The following is a 6,230-nucleotide window of genomic DNA, read 5'->3' on the forward strand; positions in this document are numbered from 1 at the left end:
CGAGCTACCATGCCCGACCTCCACTAGCATGTCTAATAGTCATCTCAACTCTAATGTCCAAAACTCACAGGTCGCCTGATCTGCTACTCCCTGCTTCTGCTTCTCTTGCAGTTTTCACCATCTAATAAATGACAACTCCTTTTTTTCCACTAGCTCAGGACAAAAACCCTGGAATTAATCATGACTCATTTCTTTCTTTCACACCACATGTTCAATCCATCAGTAAATCTTATTGACACTACTGTGAAAATATTTGCAGAATCTGACCACTTCTCATCACTATCAATTATACTACTCAAGTCTAAACCACCATTACTTTTCACCTGAATCATTCCAGGTGCCTCCTAATTAATTTCCATGCTTTTCACCCTTACCTGCTAGGGTGCAATTTCAGCACAGCATCCAGGGCAATCCATTAAAAATATAAGCTAGTCATGTCTTAGATTTGTCTAGTCATGTTGTGGGTTTAGTATTTAAAACTCACCTAACCAGAGTAAATGACAAAGTGTTATGAATGCCTACAAGCTCTGCATGATAGAGGCCTTCTGAAATTTCTCCAAACTCATCTCCTATCACTCTCCCCCACTCACTCACTTGCTCCAGCAATCCAGAATTATCTGCTGTTTTTTTTTTTTTTGAGACGGAGTCTCGCTCTGTCGCCCAGGCTGGAGTGCAGTGGCCGGATCTCAGCTCACTGCAAGCTCCGCCTCCCGGATTTACGCCATTCTCCTGCCTCAGCCTCCCGAGTAGCTGGGACTACAGGCGCCCACCACCTCGCCCGGCTAGTTTTTTGTATTTTTTAGTAGAGACGGGGTTTCACTGTGTAGGCCAGGATGGTCTCGATCTCCTGACTTGGTGATCCACCCATTTCGGCCTCCCAAAGTGCTGGGATTACAGGCTTGAGCCACCGCGCCCGGCCTCTGCTGTTTCTTTCTTTCTTTTTTTTTCTTTTTGAGACAGAGTCTCCCTCTGTTGCCCAGGCTGGAATGCAGTGGCACGATCTCCGCTCACTGCAACCTCCGTCTCCCAGATTCAAGTGATTCTCTTGCCTCAGCCTCCCAAGTAGCTGGGATTACAGGCACATGCCACTATGCCCGGCTAATTTTTGTATTTTTAGTAGAAACAGGGTTTCACCATGTTGGCCAGGCTGGTCTCAACCTCCTGACCTCAAGTGATCTGCCCGCCTTAGCCTCCCAAAGTGCTGGGATTACAGGCATGAGCCACCATGCCCAGCCCACTGTTTCTTGAATTCACCAAGCTTCAGACTTTGCCTGGGACACTCTTCATGCAGATATCCCTCACCTCCTCTAGGTCGAATGTCACTTTTCAGTGAGACTTTCCCTAGCTATTTGCATACATATATACATATACATACGTGTGTGTATATCTACATATGCATTTATGTGTGTGTGTGTGTATATATATATACACAAACATATATATTCATTCATATATAAATCTCAGTGGCTCATCCTATCCTCATTTCCTATCTTCCATCTCTACTTTCTTTTTCTTTATTGCATTTATTACCAACTAACAAAGTATATGTTTTGTTTGCTTCTTCATTTATTTTTGGTCTTCCCCATTAGAATATAAGCTCCTCAAAGGTAGAAAGTTTTGCCTGTTTTGTTCATGGTGAATTCCCAGAGCATAGGACAATATCTGGCACAAAATAAACACTCAATAAAATATCTGTTGAATGGATCAATGTTATCCATTACCACCACTTCTACTACTATTGATCTCAGTTACACAATAGCCAATAATGGGTTTACATGAGAATGAACTATACCAGAAAGCCAAATTTTGATCCATATGAGAAAAATATCAAGTGGCGCAAAATATTTAACTTGGCAGAAAAGACCAATCTTAAAAAAGCAAGAATCTTAATATCAAACATTGCCTGAATGTCACTGCATAGAAACAGAGAAAAGGAAAGTGGATGTATACTCAGCACACTGTAAGAATATTTGCTACAGGGCTGTCTTCACACCAGGTAAATTCCTGCTATACAGACCATAATACTTACATCATCTCATCAGGACCACTCTTAGATAATGCTAGAAATAACCAGAGCTTCTCTCTGTGCTTAGTTTTCTCAATACTCCAAGATGACTTTTCTGTCTTTCTTTTCCCCCAAGAAAACATCTGCAAGTAATCTTCTGTATTGATATATCTCTTTCTCATGTCCAAAACCAACGTATAACAATAAAATTTTGAATTTCCAGATAGTTCTATTTCCCATAGACACTAATATCTTCACCTATTTCAGCAAATTTTTGCTACCCGTGGTCAATTAAAGAGTGACCTTTCTCTTTCATAATTAAATAAGTGTTTACTGATTGACTAATAATATATATCCAGCACTTTGCTAGAGCCTACAGAGGATAACCAAGTATGGGACAGCAAACCTGCTATTAAGAAACCTATCATCTTAGAGAATAACAAAGCCTACATGTTGGATGAATTTAGAGAACAATATGATACATAAATAAATAATCTGCACTTAAAACATACAGAAATCCACTCACTCTTTCTAATCCTTACCTGTTGACTCTACGAGGCCGTTTTTCAGGCTTAATATCCACATCATAGTGATACACATCTATTTTAGGAATCTGAACCTGAAAATGATTGGCTAACAGTCGAATTGGTTTTCCAACAGTTCCAAGGCCAGGACGACGAGGTGGCTGAAATAGGCTAGCCGGAGGTCCTAAAGAGATTGAAAGACATTTGCTGTACTATTTTTTTTTTTTTTTTTGAGACGGAGTTTCGCTCTTTCACCCAGGGTGGAGTACAGTGGCTTGATCCTGGCTCACTGCAACCTGTGCCTTCCAGTTGCAAGTGATTCTCCTGCCTCAGCCTCTCGAGTAGCTGGGATTACAGGCGCCCGCCATCAAGCCTAGCTAATTTTTGTATTTTTAGTAGAGATAAGGTTTCACCACATTGGCCAGGCTGGTCTCAAACTCCTGACCTCGTGATCCACCCACCTCGGCCTCCCCAAGTGCTGGGATTACAGGCGTGAGCCACTGTGCTCGGCCTATTGTGCTATTTATTCTTCCTGTTGATGATGATGATGATGATGATGGCTGCAATTATTGAGATCTTATTATTCACTGTATGCACTCTAAAGAATTTGGGGTGTCTTTTGACCTAAGGTTCTCTAGATTTCTAAATATTTTGCCATGTTGCTATTATTTTTAATATAATGACATCAAAATTAGAATGATGAATTCCTCTCAAGCATAGGCTACAGTATAAAATCTTGCATGAGCATTAGTAGCTCTACAGCTACACTTACAAAATTATATGCATTTTAAAAATCATCTCTAAACTCTGGAGCCACCATCCCCAGAGTTGGAAATGATCTATTAATCTCTCACAAATCAGCCTGCATCACTATAAATTGTACATATAGGAGAAGATTAAACTGCAGCTCTATTTATCAACTTATTTGCTAATTTCAATAGTGAAACACTACCAATAAAGCTAGACCTTCTCGTTTATAACTCGATATTTTTAGAACCTGGACAATTTGAGATTTCTTGCTCATAAGATCTAATTTATTCCACAGACATTTATTCATTTATTCAGTTATAACATACCTAACCTGTACTATGGATTCAGAAAGAAGACAGAGCTCCTTCTTTCAAAGAATGTACAGTCAAGGCCGGGCGCGGTGGCTCAAGCCTGTAATCCCAGCACTTTGGGAGGCCAAGACGGGCGGATCACGAGGTCAGGAGATCGAGACCATCCTGGCTAACCCGGTGAAACCCCGTCTCTACTAAAAAATACAAAACAACTAGCCGGGCGAGGTGGCAGGTGCCTGTAGTCCCAGCTACTCGGGAGGCTGAGGCAGGAGAATGGCATAAACCTGGGAGGCAGAGCTTGCAGTGAGCCAAGATCTGGTCACTGCACTCCAGCCTGGGCGACAGAGCGAGACTCCGTCTCAAAAAAAAAAAAAAAAAGAATGTACAGTCTAGACCAGTGGTTCTCAACCTGGAGTAATTTTGTTCCCCAGGAAACATTCGGCAAATATCTGGACACATTTTTTGGTTGTCACAACCTGAGGAGTGCTGCTGGCGTCTAGTGGAAAGGACCCAGGACACAGCTATGTATTCTACAATGCATAACACAGCCCCCCACAATAAAGAATTACCCAGTCCAAAATATCAGTAGTGCTGAGAAAGAGGTTGAGAAACCCTGGTGTAGACAGAGTAATCTTTCCAAACTATTTTTAAAAAGATTCCATAAGTTAAAAAAACCTTGCATACTCTCTCATGCGAGAGTTAATATAACATTTCAATGTATATTATCATATCAAATTCTCGAAAAAGTCATGTAATAAATAAACCTGGTTAACTTTACCTCATCATTTAGCTAACTTTTTTTCCCCCCACAGAACTCACTCTCTCTCTAAGATGTGAACATCTATTAACACTCAGCAGAAAAGGATCTTGTGGAGCACAGTCTGGGAGACACTTGTTTAGAAAAAAATCTGACTCCTTTTTGATGACAATATCAAGTGGACACTGGCCTAAAAAATGAACATCTTTTCTGCTATGAATAGGCATTGAGCAAAGTGGGCTGTGGTTACAATGGAAAGTTACAACAGGTTCTGTTACTGCAATGGCATTTCACTGAGAACAAAGACTTCACTAAGGAGAGAAAACTTTGAAGCAAGAAGTTGTTCTGGACCCTGCATGGTGGCTCACACCTAAAATCCCAGCACTTTGGGAGGCCAAGGCAGGTAGATCACCTGAGGTCAGCAGTTTGAGACTAGCCTGGCCAGCATAGTAAAACCCCGTCTCTACTAAAAACACAAAAATTAGCCGGGCACAGTGGTGGGTGCCTGTAATCCCAGCTACTCGGGAGGCTGAGGCAGGAGAATCGCTTGAACCTGGAAGGCGGAAGTTGTGGTGAACCAAGATCACGCCATTGCACTCCAGCCTGGTCAGCGAAACTCCATCTCAAAAAAAAAAAGAATAGCCTATCTTACATATCTAAGTTTGACACAGAGGTACATCACTGAATGATGATAAGTTTGTCATCAAATCAATATCCTGGAGGCAGAGGTTGCAGTGAGCTGAAATCGCGCCACTGCACTACAGCCTGGGCAACAGAGGGAGACTCAGTCTAAAAGAACAACAACGACAAAAAGATGTTGTTCTGGTCCAACATCACTTAGGAAATTTAGAGCAAATACTTTATGATATTTATGGTGACAGATTACCATATTCTAACACTTAAAGTATTAAAAATCATTTTACATATTAATTATTCATTTTCCCACGATATTCTACTTATCCTTTAGAATTTGGTTTAGATGTAACCTCCTTGGAAAGCCTTTCCTGATTCTCCCAGACTAGAGGATCCTTCCTCTGTGTTCAAAAGACTGTCTCTATAGGGTAACCCATAGAGCAAGCATAAGAAACCACTTGTTAAGTTACTCTGTCTCCTTCACTAGATTACAAACTCTTATAATAAATGAACCTCCTGTTAATCTTCTCAATATCTAATGCAGCAGCCATCATGTTGTAAGAATTCAATAAATGTTGAACGGTGTCAATAATCCCAGGTAGAATCTAAAGACAAAAGTGATAATTATCTTTCTTTCTCTCCCTCCCTCCCTCCCTTCCGTCCTTCCTTCTGTTCTCTCTCTCTCCTTTCTTTCTTTCTTTCTTTTTTTTTTTTTTTTGAGACAGAGTCTCGCACTGTCGTCCAGGCTGCAGTGCAGTGGTGCGATCTCGGCTCACTGCAACTCCCGCCTCCCAGGTTTAAGAGATTCTCCTGCCTTAGCCTCCCAAGTGGTTGGGATTACAGACGCCAGCCACCATGCCAAGCTAATTTTTTGCATTTTTAGTAGAGACAGGGTTTCACCATCTTGGCCAGGCTGGTCTCAAACTCCTGACCTCGTGATGTGCCCACCTCGCCCTCCTAAAGTGTCTCTCTCTCTCTCTCTTTCGTCTTTTCTTCTTTTTCTTATTTTGAGCCAGGGTCTTGCTCTGTTGCCCAGGCTGGAGTGCACTGATTCAATCATGGCTCACTGCAGCCTTGACCTCCTGGACTTAACTGATCCTCCTATCTGAGCCTCCAGAGTAACTGGCATACCACGCCCAGCTAATTTTTGTATTTTTTTTTTTTTGAGATGGAGTCTCACTCTGTCACCCAGGCTAAAGTGCAGTGGCTCAATCTCAGCTCACTGCAAGCACTGCCTCTCGGGTTCAAGC

The 6,230-nt window shown here is 41.7% G+C and overlaps 1 protein-coding gene across 2 annotated transcripts in view; it reads right to left on the reverse strand.

The window, feature by feature from the left end:
* The window catches only part of AGO4 (argonaute RISC catalytic component 4), a 64,309-nt gene extending 61,601 nt beyond the window's left edge, over nt 1–2,708 (reverse strand). The window contains exon 1 of one of the 2 annotated variants that reach the window (XM_011955336.1): nt 2,548–2,708. The gene's annotated coding sequence lies outside the window, so the exon portion shown is untranslated. The remainder of the gene's footprint in view (nt 1–2,547) is intronic. The other variant, XM_011955335.1, reaches the window with a different exon arrangement.
* Nucleotides 2,709–6,230: the final 3,522 nt, after the last annotated feature.

Source organism: Colobus angolensis, unplaced genomic scaffold (assembly GCF_000951035.1).
Source record: "Colobus angolensis palliatus isolate OR3802 unplaced genomic scaffold, Cang.pa_1.0 Scaffold4, whole genome shotgun sequence".
Taxonomy (NCBI): Eukaryota; Metazoa; Chordata; class Mammalia; order Primates; family Cercopithecidae; genus Colobus; species Colobus angolensis.